A 17,118-nucleotide genomic window follows, 5' to 3' on the forward strand; every position below is an offset into this window, starting at 1 on the left:
GACTAGAAATTAACGTCCCCCCCACAAAGGAAATTGCAGTCTTGGTAGTTCAGCTCTCATTATCGAAATGATTAGATTTGACCAATTCCCAATATTAAATTTCAATCCACTGAGCAGAGAAGAAAAGCATCCATCTTTAGATGGCTACAGTAGAACAAAAAGTAAAGGCTATGTAATTTGGCTCTAACTTTTTATAAAAGCAGATCTCTCTAGTGAGCTGTGTCAGTGAAACATGTAGAAAGGGAGACAAGTTTACAAATTTCCTCTGGAATGAAGTGGGCTATCAGGTTTTGAGTTGGCCTTTGTGTGCCTAGAAAAGGAGTGAAGTGAATTGTCAGAAAATGCAAACATAAAAGAAATCGAATTTTCACTAGATACCCCACAGAAGCAATGCTCGTAACGGATTATACACCAGAAATTTGGTAATTTCTAAAAGCAATATATTTTCACTCTCCTGTTACCTGACTTAAGTTTTTTTAACTTCTTGAAGAAAATTGGTTCCAAGAAAAATTGATATTTAAAACAATGAGTTCATTTAAAATGTTGATTAGGTCCTTGACAGGAAAGACCATGCTACACTACCAGGCAGTGATGTGAATGTGACAGGGACAGAAGACAGCATGGCAGTGAGGGCCAGTTGAAGGTGATTAGGGACAAGAGTCAGATGCAAAAGTCGTTTTGAATGGGCTGGTTAACATATCAAGATATCCTATCAGCCTGGTTCATTTGGGTTGGGAAGAAGCTGACTATCAGGGGCACCTGGGTGGCTCAGTGGGTTAAGCCTCTGCCTTCGGCTCAGGTCATGATCCCAGGGTCCTGGGATCGAGCCCCGTGTCGGGCTCTCTGCTCGGCGGGGAGCCTGCTTCCCTTCCTCTCTCTCTGCCTGCCTCTCTCCCTACTTGTGATCTCTGTCTGTCAAATGAATAAATAAAATCTTAAAAAAAAAACTGCCTGCCTCTCTCCCTACTTGTGATCTCTGTCTGTCAAATGAATAAATAAAATCTTAAAAAAAAAAAAAAGCTGACTATCAGCTCTAAAGCAATGAAAATTTGAGAGGACCTCTGTAATTAAAGGATGAACTCTCTAGAGACAAAATTTTGTACTTTATTCCATCCATAGCACCTATAACAAGGCCTTGCCTATTCTAGAACACAGGTAACTAAAGCAGTAAATGAACACATCACTTTTTCTATATGTAATTGTCTTAGTGACTTAAATGAATCTTAAAAGAATATGCCAGAAGCTAAATAGGCCTGCTTAGTGGCTATATACATATCCATACATTGCAGAAAACCAACTTATTACTGAGGCTTCGAAAATAGGTGTGTGCCCTGTTTTTTCAAGGACCTGCTGTATTGTTGTGACTGATCATAAGAAGTTTATGGAGATCTTCTGACATACCACTCCCTAGACCCTTGGAATTTCCCAAGTCTTGAGAATGATTAAGATGTTTTGTGTTATGTTAATGAGATGCCTTTTGGAAAGCACCTGGAGATGGGGACACCAGAGGAAGCAACCAAGTGATTTCCGTGCCACCCACCCTCCCACCCACCCCAGACCTCTGGGGAATAGAGAGGGGCTGAAAATTACAATCATTCACCAATGGCCAACGACTTAATCAACCATGCCTATGTAATGAAGCCTCTGCAAACCCCCAAAAGGATGGGGTTCAGAGAGCTTCTGAGCTGACAAACACATGGAGACTGGGGAGAGTGGTTCACCTAGAGAGGACATGGAAACTCCCAGCCCTGTCCCTCCATACCCTGCCAATGCCTCTCTTCCATCTGGGTCTTCCTGAGTTCTATCCTTTTTTAAACCAGTCATCTAGTAAGTAAAATGTTTGAGTTCTGTGAGGTGCTCTAGTAAACTAGTCAACCTGAGGAGGGGAGGGGCCCTTGGAGATCTTTGATTTATTGGCCGGCTGATCAGAAATAGAGATAACCACCAGGGCTTGGCGCTTTGCATCCTGAATTGGAGGGGTTCACTGGAACCTCCAATTTGTTAGCCACTTAGGTGGAAGCCCAGATGATAATCTGAGCTTGGGACTGGTGTCACAAGTGGAGAGGGCGCTTGTAGGACTGAACCCTCAAGACCTCTGGGATCCGAGGCTGTCTTCGTTGGATGGTGTCAGACTGTAGTTGAATTCTCGCACACCCTGCCAGGGTTGGAGCGTCGCCTATTGGAGGTGTGGGGCATTGAGTTTGGATGATCAGAACACAAAAGACCTGCCAAAGTGTATCAAAGTGTGGATGTAGGGGTTGGTGTTTCCCTCTATAATAGGGAAGGTCTTATGTCAAAGGGTTTATATTTTGTAGTCAAGGCAGTCAGTTTATTATACAGAATTTGTAAACCAAGATAATATACCTCCATTGTATGTATGTACATATTTGCGTTTTTTTGTTGTTGTTATACATCATTTACTCGATAAAGCCTACTTTAAAAAGACATAATTACCAAAGAACTGATCATTTTGAGTTATGTGCTCTTGTCTTTAAAATAATGGTGGACAAAAGGCTTCCTAACTGAGGCTTTGTTCTGGAGTGGTTTGCTATTCCAGTGTGATGTTCGTATGAAGAGTGACTGAGATTACACACACACACACACACACACACACCCCCCAAACAAGCAAAATTAGATTCTAGTCCAAACTAAGAGTCTTGTCCTAAAATGAAAAGTTGAGTGGAATGTTACAGTCGTGGCCTTTCCCTCTCCATCTTTTGCCTGTGGCTTATCTTTGTCACTTTACAAGCTTTACCTCAATTTAAGAATGTGAGTGCATTGCAAACCCTGGGGGTGAGCTGAGGAGAGGTCAGAAGGGACAGGCCCCCATCTTTTGCCAACTTCACATCCTCTCCCCACCCAGCCACCACTAGGCACACGGGCGATTGACAGGGAATGAGGGAATGTCTAGTACAAACCCTGGCTTCACAGACGAGAGTCTCCTGTAGACTTTATGCACACTGACTGGGCACCCCTCATCTAGAAGGGGTGGGAGGTCTCAGTTCCAGCTGTCCTGTTCAATTAACAGGTCAAATGACCTGATTCTTACTTTGGACAATATTATTGTCCAAACTTATTATTTTACATACTCATTCCTAGAGACCTATTTTGTGCTTCTTAAAAGTGTATATCTCAGGAAGGACATTTGGAGCCACTTTTAGAAGGGGTGACTTCTGACCACTTTCATCTCAGCCTGCAGCTACATCAAAGTCTTTCCAGAATCTTCCCCAGGTCTCTCTCCATAAAAAGCCAATCCTGATTTTCTTCCCTGCTCCCTTCTCTCTGTCCGTCTCCACCCCGTGCTTATGTCCTGTATTGAACAATGATTTGGCTTTCCTCCAACTAGAAAGAATCTTCCCTTTCAGGAAGACAACAAAAATTGAGCTGACAATCAAAGAGATTCTGGCCAGGGGCAGGGAGCAAAGACCACCACCTCATTTCTACTTGTCAGATGTCATAATTTTCCTGCAGAAACAAAAGATGGTCCAGTTTTTATTGTCTAATTTTGAACACTCCTAAAATAAGATTTTAAGTATTACTTAAAATTGAAATACGAAATAGAAGAAGAGCTTATTTAGATCATTTTTTCTTTTCTTCAGCCTTTTTTGAAGTCTTCACATAGTAGAGACATGATCTCTTTTACGTCACAAATTTGTATTTAAGTAGCCCTTTGGCCCTCCTGCCTATGCCTTAGAAAAATACAAAACCTCTATTCAGACCCATGGATCCTACTTTGTTACAAGAGAGCAAGAAGAGGAAAGTATTTTGAAGAGTTCATCCTATGAACAAGCGGCCCCAAGTTGGTGTATCCTCAGGTATGGTATTGTGGTGTTCTTGTCTACCATCAGCTTTGTGGGTCCCTCTCTGTTGCTGTCATTATCTGGTTCCAGGGTCTGTTGTCCCCACTCTGGGAGAGCTCGGACCAGGTCAGAACAGAGACCATGCTGAGATCTACCTGCTCCAGATACACCCCCACATTTTCCAAAACTTGCTACTGAAATAGAATCCAATGGTTGCTTTATTTTCAAATGCACTGAAATCTACCAGGTCTTAGGATATGGAAGTGAAACTAACAGCGGATGGCACTTGTGGCGGCCACTTGGTTCTGCAGCTCTGGCTGACCATTCTGTCCTGAACACCATTTGTTCAGATCCTGGAACGGTGGCTGCTCTGTGCACCATGCCCAAGAGACACTCTCAGCTATATCTTAGTACCCAGCAAGGGTGTCCTAAAGATACTGCCCCGTGCCACGTAGCCCCAGTTCCCCGCCCGCTCTGCCACCACAGTCCCCTGCATGTCTATAAGCCTTCTGAGAGCCACAGCTGGACCCTGATGGACAGGCTGCAAACCAAATGGACCTTGTCCTACAGCTCTGGAGTTCTATCTAGAGAGGAAGACTTTTTAAAGAAGTAAATGTGACAAAGGCACATTTTAAAGCAAAGGGTAAGGGCACCGTGGACCAGATGAGGGGATGTCAGGGAAGTCAACCTGATACCAGAGCCATGATGGGCAGAACAAGATAGGGAAGAGAGTTCCTGGCAGAGTGAACAGATTTGCCAAGATGTGGAGACGACCCAACACAACAACTTTATCAGACCAAATCCAAAAGGCAAGTAGAAGCTCAGGGTGCAGCTTCTAGAGGCCAGACTAAAATGACCATCAGGATAAAGAGCATTTCGGAGCCACTAAGTATGTTAATGGGAGTGACTGGATCCAACTTATGCTGAAAAACATCATTGTGGCTGCAGGGGGAAAGAGGATGAGGGGTGTGGTGGGTGGGGGACTGGAGACAGAGAAAGGATGGGAAAACCCAGGGAAGTGACTTCATCATGGACTAGACAGAAAAGTGGGTGGTGCTGGAGTTCTGGGCCTGGTGGGCATCATGACCCAGGATTCTGCCAGCCCCTTTTCTAGATCTGTCTCTGGGGTGTGACTGCAGAGAGCCGGGGACAGGAACCAGGAGGCTGGGAGGTAAGCCTGCCTCTGCTACAACAGCCATATATGCCTTGGGACAAGTCACAGCCCCTCTCTGGGTTTCTCATCTGTTAAACAGGGCGTTGGTTGGGGCCCTGCACGCCATTAATTTCTCTTTAACGAAAACTGCAAACCCTGGAAGGTGTGGCCGTTACAGTGGACCACAGCGCCACCTAGTGTCTGTGAGGTGTGTGCACAGCTCTGGTCTCTGGGCTTCTAGGCGAGCCCCTCGGGCAAAGGGTTGACCGCAGTACCCAGAAGTCTGGCCCGGGGCTTCTCCGCCTGGTTAGCTGCGGGGGCGCTTCCCGTCTTCCTGCACTCTCTCACCACTTCTCTGAGGCCCCTTCCTCCTCCCACGCTTCTGCCCTCCATCCTCTCTTCTGTCCCCGTTCCCATGGATCTGATGCTACCTCTTTTTCTTCCGTTCCCAGGTGTGCAGTGGGACCTGCCTCTCAAACCTCCGGGATGTCCTTCAGGATGTTACCTCCTCCCTGGCTGCCGGGCTAAGCCTGGACCTCACACTCTGGGGGGCTGAAAATGTTGTCCTAACACTGAAGCTCTCCCACTGACCAACTTCCTTTCTGATGGGCGGTACCTCACAGGTGCCATGACTAAGTCCTGTCCAGTCCTGTCCCTCTGTGGTGTCTCTTCCATCCAACTTTGTCACTTCTAAAATGGATGGTTTGGAAGAGCGAGGTTCTGGGAGGCAACTAAGCTCCTACAGACCCTGCAGAGCCCACACACTGCCTTGACACTTTCCTGATCTGCAGGTCTCTGCCTACCCACGGCCCCTGACTCCTCCACCTGTCATCAGTAAAAAACCCACCTCGGGTTTTTTCTTTACGGTACAAATCACACATGTCCACTGGAGATCCATTTCAACACACATAGTCTCAGAAAGACAAAAATTTAAAAATTAAAATCGATCATGTTCCCATCCAGAGGTATGCACTGTTAAGAGTTTAAGATATGTTCTCCAGGGTATTTTTTTCTACGCATATGCATACATAAATGATGACAGATTGATTAGATTTTATGGACGGAATCATATAAACCATACTTCTCTGTAATAATCTCCCCTACCATTTTTTTTAAAGATTTTATTTATTTGACACAGAGAGAGAAAGACAGTGAGGGAGGGGATACTAGCAGGGGGAGTGGGAGAGGGAGAAGCAGGCTTCCCGCAGAGCAGGACCCTGGGATCATGACCTGAGCCAAAGTCATGTGCTTAATGACTGAACCAACCAGGCGTCCCTCCCCCCACCTTTAATAATGTTAATTCTTATAGCTCTACCTCATCCTTTTTATGGCCATGTTTGAATACACCATAATTTATTAAACCACCCTCTCCAGAAAGGATAATTAAGTTGTTTAAATTTTAATATTATTAATAATATATATTTGAATTCTTGTTCGGTAATTTCCTTGGGATAAGCTCTTCGTAATAGGATCACTGAGTCAAAGGGACACACTTTTTTTTTAAGATTTTATTTATTTATTTGACAGAGAGAGAGATCACAAGTAGGCAGAGAGGCAGGCAGAGAGGAAAGGGGAAGCAGGCTCCCCATTGAGCAGAGAGCCTGATGTAGGGCTTGATCCCAAGACCCTGAGATCATGATCTGAGCCAAAGGCAGAGGCTTAACTCACTGAGCCACCCAGGTGCCCCAGGGACACACATTTTTAAAAAATCCTGGTGTGCATTGTCAAACTGCTTTCCAAAAGAGTCTCACTAATTTATACTCCCCTCAACCATGTGGGAAAATGTCCATTCACACATGGCCTTGAGAATCCTGAGCATTGTTCTCTTTTTTGACAATGTGATAAAAACAATGTTATTTTGAAATGAATATCTTTGACTACTACAGAGGCTCCATATTTTTCTGTCAATTGGCCATTTGTATTTTTTCTAAAGTAAATTGCCTGTTGCTCTTTGCACATTTTTCTGTGGGGCATGTTCCTTTTTTTCTAATAATTTCACAAGAATTCTTTATATGTTTAAAAAAAGTTTGGTTCCATTTCCAAGCTGAAAGCAGGGGAGCAGCACAGAGCTCCTCCCCAGGGACACAGAGATGCTAATACTGTTAAAAAAAAAAAAAAAAAGAAGAAGAAGAAGAAGAAAAGAAAAAAGAGGGGCGCCTGGGTGGCTCAGGCTTTAACCTCTGCCTTCCACTCAGGTCATGATCCCAGGGTATTGGGATAGAGCCTATGCAGACATCAGGCTCTCTGCTCAGCAGGAAACATGCTTCTCCCTCTCTCTTTCTGCCTGACTCTCTGCCTACTTGTGATCATTGCCTGTCAAATAAATAAATAAAATATTAAAAAAAAAAAGAAAGAAAAGAAGAAAAGCTTAAATATCTGGAAATTATTCTAAGAACATATAACGAAGGAATATTTTTTCAAGAAAATCTGCTAAAACTTGGTAAGAACAGCAAGAGTATTTGAGCCACCACCCTCTTCCTCCTTCCCCACCCGCAACCATCTCCTCTTGATGGACGCTCCATTTCAGGTAGTGTGGCCAAGAAGACAAGCTTCGTCTCCCCTCAGCAACTGATTAAGAGCTACTTTATCTCACCATTAAGGACAGGTTATCAGCATTTCTCGTCCGCTTCAACTCTAGATTAAAGAGGTGAGTGTAGCCAAGGGATTGGGGATTCCTTTCTTCTACCCAGCCCCTAGCCATATGATGGAGGCTGTACCCTGGACATGACAGGACAAGAGTACTGAGGCCCCAATCATCCTCACCCCAGCTCACTCATTCCATGATGAGGTTTCATGACAGGCTGACAGAATTGAGGGGAGATATCGACAATTCAACAATAATAGACTTCAAGACCCCACTTTTGATCTTGTATAGAACAACTGGGCAGAAGATTTCCATATGCAGCAGAATGAAGTTAGAGCCCTACCTGACACTACACACAAAACCCACTCAAAATGGATCAATGGCCTAAATATAAGAGCTGAAACAACAAAACCTATAGGAGAAAACATGAGGATAATCTTTTTGACCTTGGATTTGACATTGGCTTCTTAGATAAGACATCAAATGCATAGCAACAAAATAAAAAAGAAAGGATAAACTGGATATGATCATAAATTAACTTATGTTTCAAAGGACGCTATCAAGAAAGTGAGAAGACAACCTACAGGATAGGAGGACATTTTTACAAATATATATGCAATATTTTACATTTATGTGAATGTAAATACATTTACATTTATTCAACATTTTACAAATATATATTCAATAATGGACTTACAGCTAGAGTATGTAAAGAATGATTACAACTCAGTAATAAAAAGACAAATAGCCCAATTTTAAAAAGGGCAAAAGGATCTGAATAGACCTTTCTCTAAAGAGGATATACAAATGGCCAATAAACATATGAAGAAATGCTTGATAGCACCAGCCATCAGAAAAATGCAGATCAAAACCAGGATGAGATGTCTCTTCACACCCATTAGGATGACTGTAATAACAATAATAATAATAATAATTCAGAATTATTATTATTACAAAGAAATAATGAGTATTGGCAAGGATGGAGATCAATTGGAACCCTCATGGCTGCTGTAAGTATAAAATGGTGCAGCCATTTTGGAAAACAGTCAGGCAGGTCCTCAAATGGTTACACAAAGAGTTACCATATGACCCAACAGTTTCATTCCAAGTGCACATGCAAGAGGAATGAAAACGTACGTCCACACACAAAAAAACCTCTACGTGGATGTTCATAGCAGCATTGTTCATGTCAGCCAAAACATGGAAACAACCCAACTTCTAGCAACTAATGAACAGATGAATAACTTGTGGCATAGCTACGCTAGAATATTATTTAGCCACAAAAAGGAATGAGGAATGAGTTAGTGATACAACATGTTTGGACCTTGAAAACATACTAGGAGAAGCCAGTCTAAAAGGACCATATAGTCTATGACTCAATTTATATGAAATGTGTAGACTAGGCAAATCAACAGAGACAAAGAGTAGATTAATGGTTGCCTGGAGTTTGGACGATAGGGAAGGATTGGGAAGTGATGACTCAGGGGGGCTAGGTTTTATGCTTTGAGTGATGAAAATGTTCTACAATTAATTACGGTAATGAATGAATACACAAGTCTATGAATATACTAAACACTACTGAATTGTACACTTCAAATAGATGAATATAATATGGCCTATGAATTAAACCTCAATAAAGCCATTAAATAGTCTTATTCATATTTTCTTTTTTTTTTTAAAGATCTTATTTATTTATTTAACAGAGAGAGAGAGAGAGATCACAAGTAGGCAGAGAGGCAGGCAGAGAGAGAGGGGGAAGCAGGCTCCCCGCCCAGTAGAGAGCCCAACTTGGGGCTCAATCCCAGGACCCTGAGATAATGACCCGAGCCGAAGGCAAAGGCTTAACCCACTGAGCCACCCACACGCCCCTTCATATTTTCTTCATCCTTCTGAAGACACTACAGCTAGTGGCTCAGGAGCCTTCTCAGAAACCAGGACATCCCTCAGTGGCCATTCAGGTGCTCAAGGTCAAGCATCAGAGATACTCAGCTCTCGTTGCCTCCAGCTGTAGCCAATTTCCCAGCCTCACACCCAACCTCACCCAAAGCATGGGTCCAGCTGTCCCTTCTGCTGCTTGAACCAGACTCCACTTTTTTTTTTAAGGTTTTGATGCTCCGTATTTATTTAAATTAGTAATGTCAGATTTAAAATGCTACGCTTTAGAAATTTTACTAATTTTTATGAACCCTGACATAAGTAATCTGAAAGCAAGATTTTCTTGCATCTCATGTTGAAAAAAAATGATTGCATAAGTGTCATAAACTTACTATATTGCTTCAACAGGTTCAACGTCAAGGGTGTTAACCCCACTGCCAGATCCTTCCAACATCATCCTTATTTGACACCAGTCCCCCTCCCTTGGTGTGGACTCTGCTCTCCAGAGGTGAAGAGGGATGTCTCATTGGTAAAAAAACAAAAACAAAAACAAAACAAAAAAAACCCAAAACAACAACAACAAAAAAAACCCCTCCAGATTCTACTTCTAAAGAGAATTCGGGAGCCTCAAAGATGACATATAGCTAATTCTGCAGCTGCCACAGCAGGACACAGCCCCACTGCTAAGGGAAGACCTTGGGAATCTTGCTCACTCTGAGACTGAGTGGACACTCCCCTGCAGGAGGTCAGTGGAGGTCGCATCATGTCCCCTAAACGAGGAAGGACTCTGTGCACCAGTCTGCATGCACCTGTCTGCATGAGGCCAGAGGAAAGATTCTAATGTCTCTCCAGGACCATCTCACGAGCCAACTGCCACTTCTCTTTTTTCCTGGCTACAGAAATTTCTGTTTTCCGACCACCAAATCCAGCAGCAGACCTGGCTGGACCCTGAAGCCTGGCTTAGCTGCCTCATTAGATCCTCATAGTGTCACACACACACACACACACACACACACACACACACACACAGAATGAGAGAGAGAGAGAGAGAGGTTTGCCAAGCACAGCCATACACAGGGAGACTGACTTCGCCTGCCTGAAGTGGGGTCACCATCCGGAGGAGATTTGCCTTAAGTCAGTGGAACTTAGGGTCCAGGGTCTTCACTTGTACTGGCTCTTTCTAATTTCACTGTAGTCTGAAACCATGTATGGTTTCATACTTTGTATGGTTTCTATTTTTTATCATTTGCTAATGTGTGTTTTATTGCCCAGACCACCATCTACCTTGGTTTCTTAGTCGGCTTGGGCTGCTCTAACACAATACCATAGACCAAGTGGCTTCAACAACAGAAATCTTCCCTCACACATCTGGAGACTGGAGGTCCGAGACCCATAAGGCAGGTGTCCGGTGTGGGCTCTCCCCTTGGCCTCCCGTGCTCACATGACATCTCTTCTCATAAGGACACCCAGTGTATCAGATTAGGGCCTCATCATTATTATCTCATTAACCGTAATTACTTCCTTAGAGGGTCCATCTCCAAATTTAGCCACACTTGGGATTAGGGCTTCCCCGTATGAATCTCGGGGAGAGGACACAAACCTTTGGTGAATGTTTGATGTGAGCTGGAATAGACTGTGCCTTCTGCTCATATTGGATGGAATATTCCCTAAATGTCAAAGACCCAGACAATGAAAAGTGGATAGTGCGGTTCAGTTCGGCTATGTATTTACTGATTTTCTGCCTCCTCCATCTGTCAGTTTGTTTAGCTTTTTTTCGTGTTGGGATGGGAGTGACAACTTCCAGGCTCTTTACATGTTGGACCTGAAACAGGGGTCCCCCAGATGTGTTTTTCTGAGCCAGAAGGAGTTAAAAAGTGGGAAAGTGTACACAGCCCCTCCTGGCTGCCCTTGGAAATGCACATAGATGAAATGTCTTCGTCTGTGTATGATGGAGAGCAAAAAGGTTGCCCTTGAAGTGTGGAAAATAAAGATGGGCTAGAAATAGGGACAGAGAATAAGGAAGGAATTTTTGAAGGGACCATGGGTCTGTGGCCCCAGTACCAGGGACAGACAACAGCCTTGGTGTTCACATATGGCATTCTGAAAGAGGGTTCACAAACTCAGAAGATCCTGGGGCATAAGCATGAGAAGGCTCCGGGCGCCTTATTTTCAATGTGCAGGTAGGATGCTGCTACATAGTGACTTATAGAAAATACATATTTGGTCATTCAGATGCCAGACACAGGGTTCAGAGAGCTTCTGGGTTGGTAAACAGCTGGAGACTGGGGCTGTTGGCTGTCCTGGAAGGACCTGGAGGCTCTGCCCCTTTGCCTGTGTCTCATCCTTTGATTCTTCAATAAACTGGTCATTGTGTTGCCCCGAGTTCTATGAGCCACACTAGCAGATTAAGTGAACCCAAGGAGGAGGTTTTTGGTCAGAAGCACTGGTAACAGCCGGGGGGGTCGTGCCTGGCATCTGAAGTGGGGGGTAGAGGGCAGTCTTACAGGACTGAGCCCTTAACCCATGGAAACAGATGCATCTCCGGGGAGATCATATTGGAATTGAGTTGTGTTCTCGGTGTCTGAGAATTGCTTCGTGTCATGTGGGGGGACCCCTCTCCCACTCCCCAGTGTTGGAATTGGGTCCAGGAACCTAAAAGAAATGCCAACCAGTCAGTTTCCAGGGCATTTTGGTGGTTTATAAGATCAGACAGACAGAATAGCATTGAAACTGTGCCTACTAGCCATAAAAGTCTCTACCGAGTCCTGGGCGAGGCACTTCGCAAACATTATTGTAATCCTCATGGTAAACCTATAAAGGATGCAACCATTACTCATACAAACAAGGACGTGCTCAACACATTCTGTCTGCAAAATAGTAGACACCAAGTCCCACTAGTCACAGCCTCCTTCTCTGGGCAAGGTCAATTCCTCTTAAAATTCAGTCCCCCATCCCATCTGAACTTTGTTGCCTAGAAACCATATTGTAATGTGAACCAACACTTTTCATGTAAATCGTTAGAAGAAAGACAGCAAGGGAAGATGTCAAATGCATACAATGAGGAAGAACATATGCGAGCTCCCATACTTCACGCCTGTAACTGGTCATGAGGGCGTGGCTGGTATCAGATGATGTGTGTTGTAGGAATGAATGGTTCTACAAATGGTATTTTGGGGTTCAAATCCAGGCACTCAGAAGTCCCCTCCCATTTCTGGTGAGGGTTGAAGTGGCTGGGCACAGTGGGGGTGGGGGTTGGTACTGGTATAAGTTAGGGAAAGTGAGCCCATTCTCCAGGGAGCTCAGTGCAAATCCTAGAAACCCCAGGGTCCATCCTAGAAACCTAGAAACCCCTGGGTCTTTCAGAGCTGTGGTTGATTGCATAGTCTCTGGAGTCAAAGAGCCAACCCACGTCCATCTTCTACTACTTCCTAACTGTGTGGCCTTGAGCAAATTCCTGTCCTCCCAGTGTCTCCCATCTGGAATGGAAGATTAAATGAGATAATCAGGGTAAAGCACTCCATAAACGTTAGCTATTAGCATGAATAGCTGTCACTGTGAATTATTTTTTTTTATGTTGGAGGGCAGTCCAGAAAGGACTACTTACAGTTACTTAGGTTTTAAATTAATGTTCCTTTCATTAAAATAGAAATAACCTAGTTATCCTTAAGCTGTTACCCTCAGTTTATAAATCTTGTTATTCTGTTTATAAAAATGGCAAGATAAGAACAGTGACCTTCAATTTTCTTTGATTAATGATCTATTAACTCAACTTGAAGACCCTAAGCTCCATTTAGAGATCATCTGTAAACTTAATTAAATTCCTCTAAACACTCTGAACTGCATTTATAAATTTAATATATTACATTTCCTTTGTAAGCACCGTAGTTGCCTAACAAAGCAAACTAATGATTCTAACAAGCAAGTAATGAATTCTTATGTGCCTAAGAAATAAAATATTTTAACATACTGAAAGAAAAGAAGGAAAAATTAGAATGTATTAACATAGTGAAACACCAATTTTCTTTAAAATCTCATTAGTATTCACAAAAAATAAAGTCAAAATTTTTTCTCCCTTCCAACTTAAAATCACAAGTCTATATTTATCACACATCTAAACCTGGAAGCATCAGGCTAATATGTCAGTTTTTACTATGCAAGATTCTCATAAATTACAATATTTTAAAGAAACAACTATGCACAGGTTACTCCTAAACTTAATATGACAGTTTGACTGTAAAGCTTCATTGGCTTCCTCATCTCCTTGTTTAAACCTGAACTTTGCCAAGTTAGGAAAGGGCCCTCAAAGACACAGCTGCATCTCCAGAAGGTCAAGACCGCCACCCTCAGGGACATGGTGACACCGAGCTGGCTGTTTATGGCCCAGATGTGGATGTTTCTGGGTCAGAGTCAAGACTGAGGATTGTGTATCTGGGTGAGGCAGAGTCCCGAGGGCCACAGTTCGACCTACCAGGCCCACTGCATACTTGAGATGACAACAGGGGACCCCATGTTTATTCCTTTCAGACAGCAGTGGCTTTGCAACCCAGAACCCAGGCTCCCTCGATGTTCATGCCTTCACCACTTTCCCATAACCTCTTTTTTAACTTTCATGGATTCCTTGAGGAGTCGGCATGCTCCATTCCCCATGCCCAACTCCTTCCCCCCAGGCTTCTTCTCCTGGATTCAACCAACCTACTCACTGTCTGAGGATGAAGGTCACTCCAAGGACATAGCATTTTCCCACAGGCCTATATTGCTACCCAGCTGATTTTAGAGAAGCAGGCCCTTGTCCTGAGATTATCATTTGCTATTCTTTTTTTTTTTTTTTTTTGATAGATTTTCCTCTCCCTATTCAACCTGTCTTTCCCACTTTTATTTTTAGGATCTCAAGTAATTTAAGAGGATTGGGTGGGAGTTGGGGAGAGGAGAAAGAGGGGCTTTGGGAGAACCCCATGGCCAGGATCTCAGAGTCCCCTGCCTCCATGGAGGGGACAGGACCTCAGATGGCAGAGCTGGCTGTGTAGGGCAGCAGGGGAGGGAGTGAGCACGGGCCCGGGCCCCAGGGCTGCCAGCCTTGGCAGGGAAGCCACAGAGCCTCCCTGCCCTCCTCCCATTTCCAGCATCACGTCAGGCTCTGGCCTCTTGCACAGGCCTGGGGAGGAAGAGCCCCTCTTCTATTTCTAAAAGCAAGAAAGAATGCATGTTTCTGCCATCCTGGCAGAGGTGGAGTCAGATCTAATTTGATTTTAATGAAACAAATAATAAATGATTTGATTTTAATGAAATAATAATGAAGAAAGAGTGGAATTTCCAGCATGCCTGAGTGCTGTTACGTTCACACAAGAAGAGTCTCGCTGGAGTGGGAGAAAGAGCGTGGAAGGATGGGTCTGGCTCAGCCATTCAATAGCTGTGGCCTCCTAAGCACCTTACTTTGCTTCTCCAGCCCTCAGTTTCCTCATCTGTAAAATGGGAATGAGCCTCTCACCTACTGGGCTTTCTCCCAGACCTCCCACCTGAGGGGCTATGGAGGCACTACCCATGTGGGCATGAGGTCCCCCAGCCCGAGCCTCCAGAAGCCCGTGGCAGCCCAGCATGGCCAGCAGAGGGCACTGTCGTGCTGTGCAGACCGCGCTCTGCTGGGGACCTGCACAAGGAGGCCTTGGGTTCTCACGGCTGGATGGAGCAGGATGGGGCATCCAGCCTCCATCCCCCTCTCAGGGAAGCAAGCCTCAGGTTCAAAGCCTGACCCAGCCAATCACTGGCTGTGGGACCTTAGGTAAGTCCTTCCTTGGGGTTCTAGTCTCTACCCCACAAAATGAAAACTGTACGTAGCACTTAGAGTTTACCTGGATCTCAATGGTGCTCTTATTATTACTCCACACAAATAATAACAATGGCTACCATTTAGTGAGCACCTATGATGGGTCAGACTCTAGGCTGTTTCCCTATTGCCCTCATCTCTTGAGTCTTCACAGGAAACCTGAGGATGCTTACCACGACTGGGCCTATCCTACAGATACAGAAAGGGATGCCGGTGCCCATCGTCAGGGGTGAGCCTGCTTCCCACCCAGGTCAGCCTGGTTCCGAGTGCCAGTCTTGGAGGACCTCTAAGCGGCCTCTCTCTGCTGGGCACGAGGGGCCAGGGGCCTGTGCCACCCAGCATGTGTGGCTTAAGGATCACAGGGATTCTGAGCCCAGCTCTGTGTGCTGGGGCCCTGGGGGTAGGAGAGAAATGCAGTCCCATACCCGTCCGTCCTCACCGGGCCCATGCTCAGGAGCCCTGGATTTGGGCGGCACATCAGGGATCCCCTTAGAAACAGAGCGGCGGAAGGAGCGGAGCCCCCGGCCAGTACAAATGAGTGCCCCGTGCGCCTGATTCTGCTGGAGCCCGGCACGCGCAGACAGAGTTGTGTACACAGGATTTTAGTATTTCCTCTCCGGCTCCAGCCCCAATTTGAGGGCCTGTAAAAGCTTGAATGGCGTCCAGTGCGGCGTGGTTTGCCTAAGCTCGGCTCGGGCACAGAGTCAAAGCAGCCCACACAGGGACGGGGCGCTCGCGGGGGCCGCCTGGGGGGGCCGGGGGTGCCCACACCCCCCGCCAGGCTTCCCGCCTGGGCCGGCAGTGCCCACCAGCACCCCTGGGGATGGGGTGCACTAAATGGGGGATGCCAGGTGCGGCTTAATGACCCTTTCTCCCCCCACACACCACCCCCATGCCTGGAAGGTGGGGGGACCTCTCAGATGTTTTAGGGGTGGGGACACTCCCTTGCTAGCGGGCCGCTAGGGGTGTTTTCTGAGGTCTTGAGCCGGCGTGGGAGGCTTATCTAGTCCCAGCTTTTAAACATGCCCCCAGCACCTTTGCCCTGTCTGAATCCTCCCCAGCCACCCCCCTCCCCATCTCAGTTCCCTGGGTAGCTGTGTGAGTCTACACAAGTCACTCACCCTCTCTGGGCCTCTATTCATTCATCTGTGAGAAGGCACTGGTGGGGCTCCCTCGAAGACCCGTGGCAGCTCCGGCTCCAGCCACCTGAGGAGACTGTGAGCAGGCTGGGGAGCAGGCAAAGTGCCTCTCCTCCCAGGGCTCTGACCCCCACTACCGGCCTGTACGGAGAGGGCGATGTCTTAGGGCCAGGAAGAGGCACGTGAGGGCCCCCCACTCGGGCTCTGGTCATGGACCTTCGGGGGCGGGGTCACTCACACCCTGAGCACAGCGGGTCTATGGACACACTTCAGATCACAAAGAGCTCCACACATGGAGAAGTCACAGCAGCCTTGCCCTGTGGCACTCCACAGTGGCTGCTCTGTCAGTCTTAACGCCCAAAGTTCTGGCCAAACGTGTGCGCCCTCTCGGGGTATGTCATGTGTGGGGCTGAGGCGGACCTCGATGGGCTCGTTTGGTGACTTGAACTGACACTCGACCATTTTAGTCTGTGCGTATGCCATTTCCTGGGAATGTTCATACAATGCATTCAATGCATTGGACTGCAATACAATGTTCACTGCAATACAGTGACTATGAATGTTAGAGTGCTTGGTAAGGGAGCCCGCTCCCCACCCTGCTGGTGAGCATGAGTTACAGGCTACATGCTGCAGCACATATTACTTTTCTAACCCCCCTTGAAAATAAACTTCAAACTTCCTGGCCCCAAGGGTTTCCCATAAAAAGCTGTAGACCTGTGAACGCCATAAAACAAAGAGGCAGGGAA

At 45.7% G+C, this 17,118-nt stretch overlaps 1 long non-coding RNA gene across 1 annotated transcript; it reads right to left on the bottom strand.

Annotated features, from left to right (window-relative positions):
• Positions 1-11,840: 11,840 nt before the first annotated feature.
• On the bottom strand, positions 11,841-16,406 carry LOC125108572 (uncharacterized). The gene is made up of 3 exons (XR_007129951.1): positions 16,355-16,406; positions 12,153-12,223; positions 11,841-12,064 (listed from the first exon to the last, which is right to left on the bottom strand). It is a non-coding gene; the product is annotated as an uncharacterized LOC125108572 (long non-coding RNA).
• Positions 16,407-17,118: the final 712 nt, after the last annotated feature.

Source organism: Lutra lutra, chromosome 9, assembly GCF_902655055.1.
Source record: "Lutra lutra chromosome 9, mLutLut1.2, whole genome shotgun sequence".
Classification (NCBI taxonomy): Eukaryota; Metazoa; Chordata; class Mammalia; order Carnivora; family Mustelidae; genus Lutra; species Lutra lutra.